We start from the raw sequence: 13823 nt of genomic DNA, 5'->3' as shown, positions 1-13823 counted from the left end.
AAAGTATCAGATTGTCCTGGAAGAGAGAGTAATATCCTCCAGTATTATCTGATTTGTGCTGAGGGGAATCTGCAAGCATGAAATCACTCTTAAGGAAGTAGCAGCTCTGAGGAGAGGGGCGAGAATGGAATCATAATGCCAGAAATTTAGGAGTGGGGCTGTGTCAGAGGTAAACTCTACTGTATATTTTTGTCTAAGATTGATCTCCTGGGAAAAAATGTGATTGAATTGTGTGTCCAGCGATCTCTCTGTATATTTATTAATGTGCCTAATTTTACAACCAGATCAAGAGATTATTTGGGCCACTAAGTTCATCATTAGCTCTTCATGGAATAATTTTGTGGTTCTAGGAAAAAATTAAATGAATATTTGATTGACAGACTGGTCCCACATTTACTAACCAGTTTGGGAAGCAGGGTAAATTCTTACACAATAAACCACTGAAAAATACAGAGAAAATATTTGAAATGACAGGGTCTACTCTGCAAGGAAAATGGGCATTGGTCTGCTATTGTCTACTGAATAATCTGGACTTGATCCAAACATTTCCAATTGAGGTATTTAATTGTTAAAACCATCTGGGCTGTGGCAACACACTTTCAAAAATTATGAGGAGCCTATTTCTTTCTCACAAATGGGCTAAGGTTCTTCTTGCTATTCAAGACCACCGGGGCTAACATTTGGTACCAGTGATAGGGAAACCTCAAGATGACAGTAAAGCATTTTTCTGGGAACCATCGCTCACTCCTCTTCCTGATGAATTGTCATGCCCTTCTGAGAACGTAACCCATCTGTCCTCTGAAATAGAGGATCAGATAACCAAGTCATGCTCAGCTGATTTGCAGGCCGATAAATGATGAACTTTACTGAAGCTACCTACCCACAAGTCCTTTGAGAAGCAAACAGCCAAAGACTTGAGATAATACGGCAACTTCATGACTTCTGGCAGAGTCATGTTTTTCCTTGGGGCACACAGCAATAGCGGTACTTTTGCTGTCTTCATCAGCATCTTATTTGTACATTTCATCTGTAGCAGCAAACACGGCCATAACAGAAATGATTAGAGAACTGAACAATGCCAGAGACACAGTAAATTTTCAATGACTATTAGAGAAGGAAGCTAACAGTGATGACACAAGGTGGTTGATGCTCCATAAGTCTGTAGACCACCAACACAAAGAGGCATTCTACACACATGGGGCTTGATTAAATAAGATAAAAATGTGGTTGTTCTAAATCATAGGGCGTTTGGTATGAGGTTTTTTTTTTTTTAATCTTTTTCTTACTGTGACCCACAAACATTGCAAATAAGCATAAAATAAGCTCAAGATGGGGGAGTGAAATATTGGTAGCTGTTCTAGATTAGAATATAGCTGATTCTTGCAGAAGAGTGGTCTGTGAGCCTGTTTTTCATTACTATAATGAAGCAGCTGAGGCTGGGTACTGACAAGGAAAAGAGGTTTATTTTGGTTCATAGTTCTGGTTGAAGGGCAAGGGGCCTCATCTGGTGATGGTCTTCTGAGTCCTAGGGAAGTGCAGGGCATCGTACGGTAAGGCAGGGAGCATAAGCATATGTGTGCGTATGCGTGTGTGTGCCTGTATCCCTTGGTCTCTCTCCTTCTTCTTAGTAGCATGGAGGCATCATGCTGATGACTTTAAATAATCCTCATCACTTTTTCAAAGGTCCCACCTCTAAATATGATAGTTGGATTAAATTTCCACTCTTTTAATGCTCTCAAAATGAGGACTACATTTCAACACATGAACTCTTGAGGGGAAAATGCATATCATATCCACACTATAGCAAGTAGGCTGGAGACAAGGAACACTGGTTGGTGCCATGCACAATAGATTTCTGTTTTTTCCTAGAATGTTGAGTATGTAGAGTGAGGTGAAATTTTTTTTTTCCTGTGGGGCTATGTTTGGGGTATGATAGGAGAGTGTGGAAATGAGGTTTAAAGGACTTCTTTCACCTTCTAGGTAGAGAATTCACCATTATAGCATTGCTAAGGTGAACTATTAGGGCTGTGCTGTTTTGATCTTCTTATTTGGGATGATGAGGATGTTGATAATAGTAGCAGGGGCTGGCGCTATGTGTCGGCTAAAGCCTCTGCCTAGGGCACTGGCATCCCATATGGGCGCCGGTTCGAGTCCTGGCTGCTCCACTTCCGGTCCAGTTCTCTGCTATGGCCTGGGAAAGCAGTAGAAGATGGCCCAAGTTCTTGGGCCCCTGCACTCTCATGGAAGACTCAGAAGGAGCTTCTGGCTCCTTGCTTTGGCTCAGCGCAGCTCTGGTAATTGCGGCCATCTGGGGAGTGAATCAGCAAATGGAGGACCTATCTCTCTCTCTTTCCCTCTCTCTGCAACTTTGCCTCTCAAATAAATAAACTTAAAAAAAAAAAAAACGTAAAAAAGTAGTAATATTAAAAATAGTAATAGTGGGGGCCGGCACCATGACTCACTTGGTTAATACTCTGCCTGTGGCGCTGGCATCTCATATGGCACCAGGTTCTAGTCCCGGTTGCTCCTCTTCCAGTCCAGCTCTCTGCTGTGGCCTTGGGAGGGCAGTGGAGGATGGCCCAAGTGCTTGGGCCCCTGCACCTGTGTGGGAGACCAGGAGAAAGCACCTGGCTCTTGGCTTTGGATCGGCACAGCGCCGGCAGTAGCGGCCATTTGGGGAGTGGACCAATGGAAGGAAGACCTTTCTCTCTGTCTCTCTCTCTCTCTCACTGTCTATATCTCTACCTGTCAAATAAAAAAAAATAGTAATAGTACAACTAGTAAAAGTTAATATTTATTAAGACTTTACAATGTGCCAGGGAACTATGATAACAGCTTAACATGTATTATTTAATTTAATGATTATAACCACCAACCTGTCAGATAACTACTTGATTACAACAAGGAAGCACTGGCTTAAAACTCACTAAATTGCCTGAAGCTATGCAGCTTGTTGAACATGGAGATATGAACTATATTTTGGAGTTGGACTGTGTCACTTCAGATGCCAGAAAGAGGAAGGTGCATAATAATTTTCAGATAGAAATAAATACAATGAGAAAATGGCAGAAAAACCACATGATTCATATTTTTCTCCAGCTGTCTTTCTTTTAAATTTATCTTAATATTTTCGAACAAAGACCAGCAAATTATGGCCTATGGGCCTACTTTGTATGCCAGTCATTTTCATATACTTGTATATTTTTAAATGGTTGGGGCAAAAACCAAAGATACTTGTGGATAGGTGAAATGGTATGGAATTAAAACTTTTGTACACATAAATAATATTTTATTGGAACCAGCAAACTACTAATTTGATTATTGTCTATAACTGCTTTCGGCCTACAATGAGGAACATGAATAGTTGTGATAGGAAATACATGACAGGCAAAGCCTTAAATATTTACTCTCTGGCTCTTTATAGAAAAAGCTTTAGCAAGTCCTGCTTTTGATGATTCATAATAAAATAGTTAAGAATAAGGTCTTAGAAATCAGACTGCTGAGTTTGTATTCTGTCTCCCTCACTTGCTAGGTAAGTTTGATCTTTCCACACCTCAGTTTTCCCAATCTGTAAAATGGTGATAACAGAATCTACCTCCTCAGAGGAAGGCAGGAAGGATATTAATTGAAAAAATTCATTCAAGGAGTTTAGGACACATGGTTAGTACCCCAACAAATGTCAACTATTATTGTCGTTATGATGCTAAGTTTTTCCTGTCATAGGTGTTAATCGCTTTTGTTTGCATGTTGTAGCTACATTGCTGATTATTTTAATTAAGGTGGGTGAGTTTCTTCCTGACCTACATTGCCTCTTCCCTTATCAGAAGGCAAAGCACAGATAACAAGTCCAGTGCCCATCTTCTCAAATACAGCTGGCGCTATCCATATTGTTATTGGCTTTGAGCTCCTGTGGCCAGTGTAACTATTTGGGTGGTTGTGGGAAACACCCTGTTAACTTGGAAATTGAACCATGCCTTGGTAAATGTGTTCTTGATCCCTAAAGGCTAGCAGGCTTAGAAGGCTTACCTTAGAGCTATTAATAAGACTGAAGGAAATGGGCTGCCTTATGAGTAAGTGGAACAGGCAGCTGTTTCCATGAGGTGGCTTTACAGGGCTCAGTCATCAGCAAGGCCATGCCAATTCCATTGACTGCCATTCTGCCTTCGGGGATCCATTATCTCCGCAGTGTGATGGAGGGGGGTGGTGCAGCTAGGAGTGAGAGAGGTGGAGGGGACAACGAGTAGAGAGGGTTGGACCAAGATCCAGCGTTGCTTCCCTGAGAGTGTTCCTGAGGCCAATTCCAATTACAATGTCAACACGGCATGAATAGAGTGGGAGTTGATTTCCTCCTCCTTAGAGACCTGGGGACAGGATATTTCAGAGTGTTATGGGTCTGACCCTTAAGCAGGGTAAGAATCTGCACTTGTTAGCTTTTGGTTACTATAACAAAATACCTGAGGTGGTCTACTCTATAAAGAAAAGACACTTGTTTTGGCTCACAATTCTGGAGGTTCAGAGTCTATTCATCATAAGAGGCTTTGGTGAGGCTTCCTTGGACGTCATCACTTCATGGCAGGAGCACATCTCTCCCTCTCCCTCTTTCCCTCTCCTTATAAAGCCATGAGGATTCAATCATGGGAACTCCACCCTATCTGCTTTACAAAAGTCTCATCTCCATACACAAGAGTGAACCTTTTATCTGCAGAGGGCCATTTGAATATTTATAGCATCATGCATGGACCATACAAAATTATTAAATTAAAAATTAGCCTGCTATAGATTTATTGAATTTTGCGTCCCACCTACAGTTGCCTTGGCAGAGCCAGGACTTATATGGTCTTATATGGTCCACGGGCTGGATGTTCCCCACTCCTGTCTACCTAGTTGGATTAAGTTTTCACCCTCTAAATGTCACTAATTTATGACTTTCTGGTTTCAAATCTTCATGAGTTTGGGAGCCAACTCATATTCAAACCATAACAGGACCTGTTATGACTATTTCAAAATTGTCTATTATAAACTAATCACTGCAATAGATAACTCAGGATCACAAAGTCGTAGTGAAATATTTGAGTTCATTATTACAAAAATCTACCACATGTATTTATTAGGTGCATTATTCTACCTTTCATTTTGTTTATCTTTGTTTTGTTTTCAGGGAAATGGCACTTGAGTGGAATCTTCAGACTTAGTTTTACAGGTCCTGGCTTCTGATTCAATTACAAACCTTCAATATGACTTTGAATTTTGGAGATTGTCAATTTGACTCTCCTTAATTTTTAAGAAGAAAGGGGATTGTATCCAAAGGTATTGTGGGTTAATACATGAATTTGGGTTTTAGATTCAGTTTTTTCAATTCATATCTTTCTGATCTTAAATTAGTAAACTCACCTTTCTGTGTCTCAGTTACCCTGACTCTAAGTCTCTTCATTGTATTTTTTCATAAGCTTGTTGAGAGGGTTAACTAAGATAGTTAATTCTGATACAGTTTTTGGAATGAGAAGTGTTACTGGGCTGTTTATTATTGTTGCCAATTATTACTTCCCAAGGAAATAACTTGCTTGGCACTGAATATATTATTACAGTAAATCCCAGAGCAGTCCTTGAAGATAGATGCTATCCCAATAGATGGAATCATGGCTCTGTGAGACAGGCAAACTTGTGCATGCATAGCTGTGCCAGAGGGGCAGGTATTCCAACCCAGTCTCATTAACTGCAGAGCCCTTGCACCTGTTATGAGGACTGCATCCATTCTCAGATTCTATACTCCTACTGCATCTAATAATGCAAGCTAGGTAAATTATTTGAATAACTAATAAGGTAGCATACTATTACTTGAACAATTTCATGTACAACACTCACCTTCCATTCTTTTTTTTTTTTTTTTTTGGACAGGCAGAGTGGACAGTGAGAGAGAGAGACAGAGAGACAGGTCTTCCTTTTCCGTTGGTTCACCACCACCCCCACCCCCAATGGCCGCTTCGGCCGGCGCACCGCGCTGATCCAGAGCCAGGAGCCAGGTGCTTCCCCTGGTCTCTCATGTGGGTGCAGGGCCCAAGCACTTGGGCCATCCTCCACTGGACTCCCGGGCCACAGCAGAGAGCTGGACTGGAAGAGGAGCACCGGGACAGAATCCGGCGCCCTGACCAGGACTAGAACCTGGGGTGCTGGCGCCGCAGGCAGAGGATTGGCCTAGTGAGCCGCAGCGCCGGCCATGGACTTCCATTCTTCTTCTGAAGCAGATAACATGTGGAGTCAGCATATGCAGTTTAAAACCACACTGCCTGACTTTGAGGACTAGGTGCTGGGTTTTCCCTCCTACTGTCAGCTCAAAAGAAAAGTTATAGACATTTTCTTTCTTATCTCCTTTCTGTGAATACCAAGCAAATGAACCTTGTATGAGCTTGAAACTCTGAGTGTGTGTCCTCGTGGAACATGTGATTGTGTGTTGGTGGAGGTAGGAGTGGGAAAAGGTAAAATATAATTAATTGCCACCAGAGGGAAAAGTTGAACTGGGTGGAGGTTTAGAATGATTCACCCGGATCTTTGACTCAAGTGACTTAATGAGTTTCTGCAACGCCTTCTGATAAAAGTTTGGCCAAGGAGACTGTCTTTTGCCCAGGGTGTAGCCACCCCAAGCCTTGATTACTGTTTGGAAGTAGTGACTGCCATTCTACAAAATGATGATTCAGAGATTGAAAAATAGAGGGGAAAGGCTCACCTGAACCCGATTGCTTGCTTGTAGTCCCACCTGGCACAGGTTCTAGCTGATTAATCTATCAAGAATTCAAAAAGAAAAATATCAAAAATACCAGAGGCAAAAGTACTTTCTGCAGGTGGGACATGATAGCCCAGAAGGCTGGGATGGCAGATCAAAGCTGGGGAAACACACCTTTGGGAAAAAGTCATCTAAGACGTGGGCAATAATACAGTTACCTTTATACGAAAATAATGCATTCTACAAACATCTGTGAATCTGAAATGGGATGTTTTACATCACTGGCATCTCGTTGTGCGCATATCCACCTACTTAGGGTACTGACCTTGGGAGAGATCCCAAAACTATTAAGTTTTTAAACTAATCTTTCTATATCTAATCACATTGGGTACATGCCCGTAAAAGGAAAGAGGAATGGTCCTACCTGCTGAAAGTATCTTTCTAAAGTAAAACAATATGTGAAGCCTTGTCTTAAAAAAAGCTTTAATGGGTTGTTATTACATCCAAGAGTCTAGGGGGTGGTGTTGTTGCTTAGCAGGTAAAACCACTGTCAGAGAGGCTGGGATCTCATATTGGTGCCCATTGGAGTCCTGCTGCTCCATTTCTGGCCCAGCTTCTTGTTAAAGGCCTGTGAGAAGGCAGCAGAAGCTGGCCCATAGGTTGGAGCCCCTGCCACCCATGTGGGAGATCCCAACGAAACTCCTGGCTCCTGGTTTTGGCCTAGACCATCCCTGGCCTTGAGGCCATTTGGGGAGTGAACCAGTGGATGAAGATCTCTCTCCTTCCCCTCCATCTCTCTCTCTATAGGTCTTTCAAATCAACAAATAAATCTTTTTCCTTAAAAAAGAGCCCAGACTTATGAATATGATGTATAGAATCTTTTACAGCCTGGTGCTGGCTAGTGTTTTCTTTGTGTCTTATCACTTCTTCTTGGAAACTCGAAGCATGCTGAGATTTATGGCTTTTGGAGGCCACCATAGGTGTCCTTAGTCTCTTGGCCTCCCTGAGCATAGCATTCCTCTGCTTGGAGTGTAAGACCCCATTTTACCACCTGAGAAATGTCTATTATTTTTTCAGTAGGTAGATCCTGACCCTTCCAAAAAGTTTTTGTTTTGGTTGTCTACCATCCAATGTCCATTTATTAATTTCAAAACACACACACACACAAACACACATAAACACACACACACACCAAACACACACAGAGTTGCATACCAGTATGCATGCATATCAAAATTTGTTTAACCTTCCCCTAGTGTTTGGGGAGTTGCCAATTTTTTATCTCTTTATGTATCATGAGGATTGTCCTCAGACATAAATTCTTTGAAGCTTTTCTAACACATTTTTGGACAAATTTTGAAAAGTTAAATGACCGTAATTGTAATACTTTCTTGCCCTTGGTACCTGCACCAAGTTCACTTTTAAAACGTTGGTCTATTTCCGTGTCTACCAGTAACAGACAATGATCACAGTGCTTGTTTAGATGCTTGTTTAGATTAGATCTGTCTCCACTGTGCTTCTCATTCGTCAAAAGGGAAGAATGAAAAGAAAGAAAAAAGGAAAGAAAGGCAGACAGAGAAAGAAAGGAAGTAAGGAAGAAAAAAGAGAAAGAAAGCAAAAAAGAGAAAGAAGGAAAATTCTGCTTATTGTATAAACAAAAGTGCTGTTTATATTTAATACTTCTTCCTCTGTTTTTAGATAGGTCAAAATTCTCTTTCTATGATTCATGGACATTTGTATTCTTTCTTTTTTCATTGTTCTTTTGGCCATTTGCCAACTTTCCATTGTATATTGTATACTGCTTCACTGTAGCACTGGAACAAAAGGAAATGAATCCTATTGAGCTATGATATACCAGACACATTGCACTGATTATCTGCCCTAAGAGTGTCATGAAGAAGGCACTGTTACATTCATTTTAAAGATCAGAAAATTGAGGTACAGAAGGGTTAACTGTGTATGGTCAGACAGTGAATAAGAGGTGTGAAAGAAATACAAATTCCAGTGGCTTGACTGTAGCACTTCCATGAACAAATAGCCTCAATTGTTACACTTATCACTTAAAAGTATTTATTTATTTGACAGGTGAAGAAACACAAATACAGAGATTAATAGATACACACAAAAAGAGATCCTCTCCACTGCTTCTTTCCCTAAATATCTGCCAATCAGTGTTGGGACAAGGCCAAAGCTGGGAGCCAGAAATTCAAACTAGATCTTGTAGGAAGTTGGCTAAAACTCAATTGCTTGAGCCATCACCACCATCACTGAGGGTCTGCATTAGCAGGAAGCTAGAATCCGGAGTCAGGGCTGGAATCCGGAGCTGGAGGTGAGGACTCAGCCTAGGCACTCTGATGTGAGACACGGGCGTTTTAATTGCTGGGCTAAATACCTGGCCTTACTTTTACTCTTTAAAGTCAGGTGTGTTGAGAAAGCAATTAGATTTAATAAAATCGATCCTCTTTAAAGTCAGGTGTGTTGAGAAAGCAATTAGATTTAATAAAATCGATCCTTTCTAGAGGTATATACATCTATGCATTTTGACAACATAGCATAAAGATAAAGAATGCTTCTAACACCAGCCCTTCCTAGTCAGAATTCTTCCCCTCTGCCAGTTCCTGGCAACCACTGACGTGCTTTCTGTTAATTTAGCTTTGCCTTTTCCAAAATGTCATATACATGGAGTCATACAGTTATTGACTTTGGAGTCTACTTTCTTCACTTAGCCTCGTGCTTTTGAAGTTCTTTAATGCTGTTAAAGTTACAATGCTTTGTTCCATCTTATTCCTATAGAGTATTCAATGGTATGGACAGCACTGATTTTTGTCTGTGGTTTTCTTTTGCTGCTTTCATCCCCTCATTGTACCCATGGGGGTACTGATGGTATCCTGTGATCTTGGCACAGCACTTGTTGCACAACTGCGGCCCATAGATTTCCATCATAAGAATAAAGCAGAGGTTGGTGCAGTGGCATAGCCGGTAAAGTCGCTAACATCCCATGTGAGTGCTGGTTCGAGTCCTGGCTGCTCCACTTCTAATCCAGCTCTCTGCTATGGCCTGGGAAAGCAAGATTAGATGGCCCAAGTCATCAGGTCCCTGCAGCTGCATGGGAGACCCGGAAGAAGCTCCTGGCTCCTGGCTTCAGATCAACCCAGCCCCACCAGTTGCAGCCATCTGGGGAGTGAGCCAGCAGATGGAGGACCTCTCTCTGCCTTTGCCTCTCTCTCTCTTTGTAACTCTGCCTTTCAAATAAATAAGTAAATAAAAAAAGAGAGAATAAAGCAGTGAAGGAGCCCAGTGAACGATAAACTGTCTCATCAATAGTAAAATCATTGAGAACCATGTGAACATCCAGTATTTTCACATGCCAATTAACCTAGCAAAAGAACATAGCTTCAAAAATCACTGAAGGCTAGGTTCAGGGGATGTATAGTCCTATAGTTTTGCTGGCCACAACCTGGGTTAATGTCACAAAGGCTATATATATTTTCTGGTCCCAGTGCTATTTGTTCAGTTGTTACGTGTGTATACAAAGGCAGATCTGAGTGAAGACACCCACTGGAGAAGCATGTGTAAGGGCCTCTTCATTTAAACTACTCACACCCTCCCAAATCAGGAACTATGTAAGCTAACTCCAACATTACAGCATAAGCGAATACTGGGTAGGCTATACATGAGAATAACATGACCGTGATAACACACAAATATATGAAATAAGGGAGATTAAAGTGATTTAGGATTTGTAAAGTTCTATTAACTTTCTAAATTAGAAAATTCAGGCCAGCACAGCGGCTCACTAGGCTAATCCTCCTCCTGTGGCGCCGGCACCCCGGATTCTAATCCAAGTTGGAGCGCCGGATTCTGTCCCGGTTGTCCCTCTTCCAGTCCAGCTCTCTGCTGTGGCCCGGGAGTTCAGTGGAGGATGGCCCAGGTGCTTGGGCCCTGCGCCCACATAGGAGACCAGGAGGAGGCACCTGGCTCCTGGCTTCAGATCAGTGCAGCACGCCAGCCGTAGCGGCCATTGGGGAGGTGAACCAAAGGAAAAGGAAGACCTTTCTCTCTGTCTCTCTTTCTCACTGTCTAACTCTGCCTGTCAAAAAAAAAAAAAAAAAAAAAAAAGAAAATTAATTTGCTTGCAATTTAAAGAATGTATCTTAAAAAGTGATTTCTCCAAATTAGGCACAAACACACACATATTTTTACCGGGCTGCATTATTACTGAGATAGTATCACTAATGTAATAAAAAAATGTTTTTTTTGTGGCGTGGTAGTTAGTTAGTGATCATTCTGATACTATGTAGATAGTGAGGCTGGAACAAAAGAACATTTGGAAGACAAACCACATCATCTGATATGGTGGCTGAAGCAATAGAAGAGAATCAACTTTTTAGACTTTTTAGGTCAACCTCCTTTATGGCTGGCTCTCTCTCTCTCTCACTCTCTCTCTCTTTCATATATATATGTTTTCATTTAATCATTGGATTTTTTTTGCCAAACAGTTTGAATGAAAGAATTAAATATAGCTTTTTAAATCCAAAAATAAACAAAGAGGGCAATAAGGGTAGATGTATTGTGTTTTCCTTGAATCATTTCATGCTTGGCTGAATATTTATTTTTCTGTCAGATTCCTTGTCTTCCCCATTTTTGGGAGACTATGCCAGCTTATTCTGTATTTGCCAACTCAAATTCCTTCTATGTAGGAGACATCAGCATGGCATTACCTGGGAAAATTCACACAGAGGCAGAGGTTATGTGAAAGTGAAACTAAAATTGCTGGTGCTCTGGCTCTAGGCTTTCTGTCACCCTTTTTTTCTAACACGTTTCCCAGCCAGCACCGTGGCTCAGCAGGGTAAGCCCCCTTATAATGCCAGCTCCCAGATGAGTCCCAGCTGCTCCGCTTCTCATTTGGCTCCCTGCTAATGAGTCTGGGAAAGCATCAGAAGATGGCTCACGTTCTTGAGTCCCTGCACCCTCTTGGAAGCCCTGGAAGAAGCCAATGGCTCCCAGCTTCATCCTGGTCCAACCCAAGCCACTGTGACCAGTTGGGGAGTGAACTAGCAGATGGAGGATTGCTCACTCTCTTTTTCTCCCACCTCTCTCTCTCTCTCTCTCTTTCTCTCTTTGTAACTTTGCCTTTCAAATCAAATCAATAAATCTTTAAAATAACAGCAACAACAACAAACTTAGATTTCAAGCTTATTAAAGAGATTTTTCTTTATTATAATAAGTTAAATTTGACTCTCAAGGGTTGATGGTCAGATCAATCATTTCTTTCAGTGACTGTTACTTTTCTGATCCACCATTGTCTAGGAATCTTAGAGTCCTTCTTCCAAAGAAGAGAAAAATAGTATTGGAAATGGCTTGTCTAACATAAAAGGAGTCCTAGATTTTGGAGGAAGTACATCTTTGGTCTTCAAATCCTGGTTGGCTCTCAGGAAGTCACATTCATTTTGTTTTCTTGTCGGTAAACACTCTAGTTCTTTGCTAGAGGGAAATACAAGGGTACTTCCAAAAGGTCATGGGACATGAAATTAAGAGATAAACTTATTTAGGTGTACAGAATTTTGAAAACCATGCATGGGAGGGTTTTCAGAAAAGTCATGGAAATGTGTGTTATGAAAAAATGATGTATGAATGTGTAAATGTTTATTTGCAGAAAAAATAAAGTTCTATTTAATTTCATTTTCCCTTAAACTTTTGGAAGTGTCCTTGTTTGTTTGGAGTATTAGTGTTATGTGAGAGTGGAGGGAGACAGATGCATGATGACCCATGATTCACAGAAATTTGGGATGTGGAAACCATAAGAGATGATGGTGCACCCTACATAGCTTTTAATGAGTATCATCCATCTGACAACCAGGGAAAGTAGGAGATTGGCATTACTGAAGCATTAAGAAGTGGGTTGCATATCCGTGGAGCTTAAAGTTGATGTTAGGAGACATTATATACACGTCTCACCTTTACAGGATTTATCTGCAGCATTCCAAGAACATATATGTCACACACATTTTAAAACACACCTTCAAAAGGGATGCAAGTGAAGACTGACCAGAGAAGACTGATTAAGAAATTTCCTGGGGCTGGTGCCACGGCTCACTAGGCTAATCCTCCGCCCTTGGTGCCGGCACCCTGGGTTCTAGTCCCTGTTGGGGCCCCGGATTCTGTCCCGGTTGCTCCTCTTCCAGTCCAGCTCTCTATTGTGGCCTGGGAAGGCAGTGGAGGATGGCCAAGGGGCTTGGGCCCTGCACCCCATGGGAGACCAGGAGGAAGCACCTGGCTCCTCGCTTTGGATCAGCATAAGTCTGGCCATAGCAGCCATTTGGGGTGTGAACCAACAGAAGGAAGACCTTTCTCTCTGTCTCTCTCTCCCACTGTCTAACTCTGCCTTTCCAAAAAAAAAAAAAAAAAGAGATTTTCTGAGATGAATATGACTCATGATAACAGAACAAAAGAGGCAGAATATTTTAGGATGAAAGAAAGCATGTACAGAGAAGTAAGAACAGTTATCTGTTTTATTTATTGAGGGTGACATGCTGTGTAAAATATCATAGATGGAAATCTGAGAGCAAGAATGATTGTGGCAAGTTGGTAAAAAAGTAGTCCAGTTTCAAAGCTATTGGGCACATAGGTAAACAGAAGGCAATTAATTAAAAGAGAGTCAGAGCGTGTTCATTTGTGCTAAGTGCAGGTGTCTACCAGAACATTTTTGGAAGTGAGTTATTGGAAAATTAGTCCAGGGGCATTGACATCTAAGTTAAGGCTTGAAAGAAGGAGTGGGGTGATGTGAGTGTGGAGGTCCGGGCTGTCATATGGGGGAATTTGGATCCATTGTTATTTCCTATCTCTCTTGTAGAGGAAAATGGAGAGCCAATGAAAGACTGTAAGTTGAGGACTGAGAAAATTGGGTTTACACTCTTAAAGGGATTACTCTGGTTACAGGATGGGCAATGGGTTGGATGGAGACACACAGAAGGTAGGAAGCATAAGTTCAGACTGTCTGAATACTCCATGCAATCAATGGGCTGAACTGAGTTCCCCACCATGGAGACACAGACATGGGTATGAATTGTTTAGAAGGAAAGGAGGCATTATTAGCAGGCATTAG

The 13823-nt window shown here is 41.5% G+C and overlaps 1 long non-coding RNA gene across 1 annotated transcript in view; it reads right to left on the bottom strand.

Moving 5' to 3' along the window:
* Positions 1-13823, bottom strand: part of LOC127483581 (uncharacterized) — a 45412-nt gene that overhangs the window by 8815 nt on the left and 22774 nt on the right. The window contains exons 2-3 of the long non-coding RNA XR_016219761.1: positions 6722-6776; positions 881-1027 (exon numbers count right to left, since the gene is read on the bottom strand). This is a non-coding gene — a long non-coding RNA (uncharacterized LOC127483581). The remainder of the gene's footprint in view (positions 1-880; positions 1028-6721; positions 6777-13823) is intronic.

This window comes from Oryctolagus cuniculus, chromosome 13 (assembly GCF_051225735.1).
Source record: "Oryctolagus cuniculus isolate XC-2025 breed Fujian yellow rabbit chromosome 13, ASM5122573v1, whole genome shotgun sequence".
NCBI lineage: Eukaryota > Metazoa > Chordata > Mammalia > Lagomorpha > Leporidae > Oryctolagus > Oryctolagus cuniculus.
Note: the sequence above shows the minus strand (reverse complement) of the source record. Positions and strands in the feature narration are given on the sequence as shown.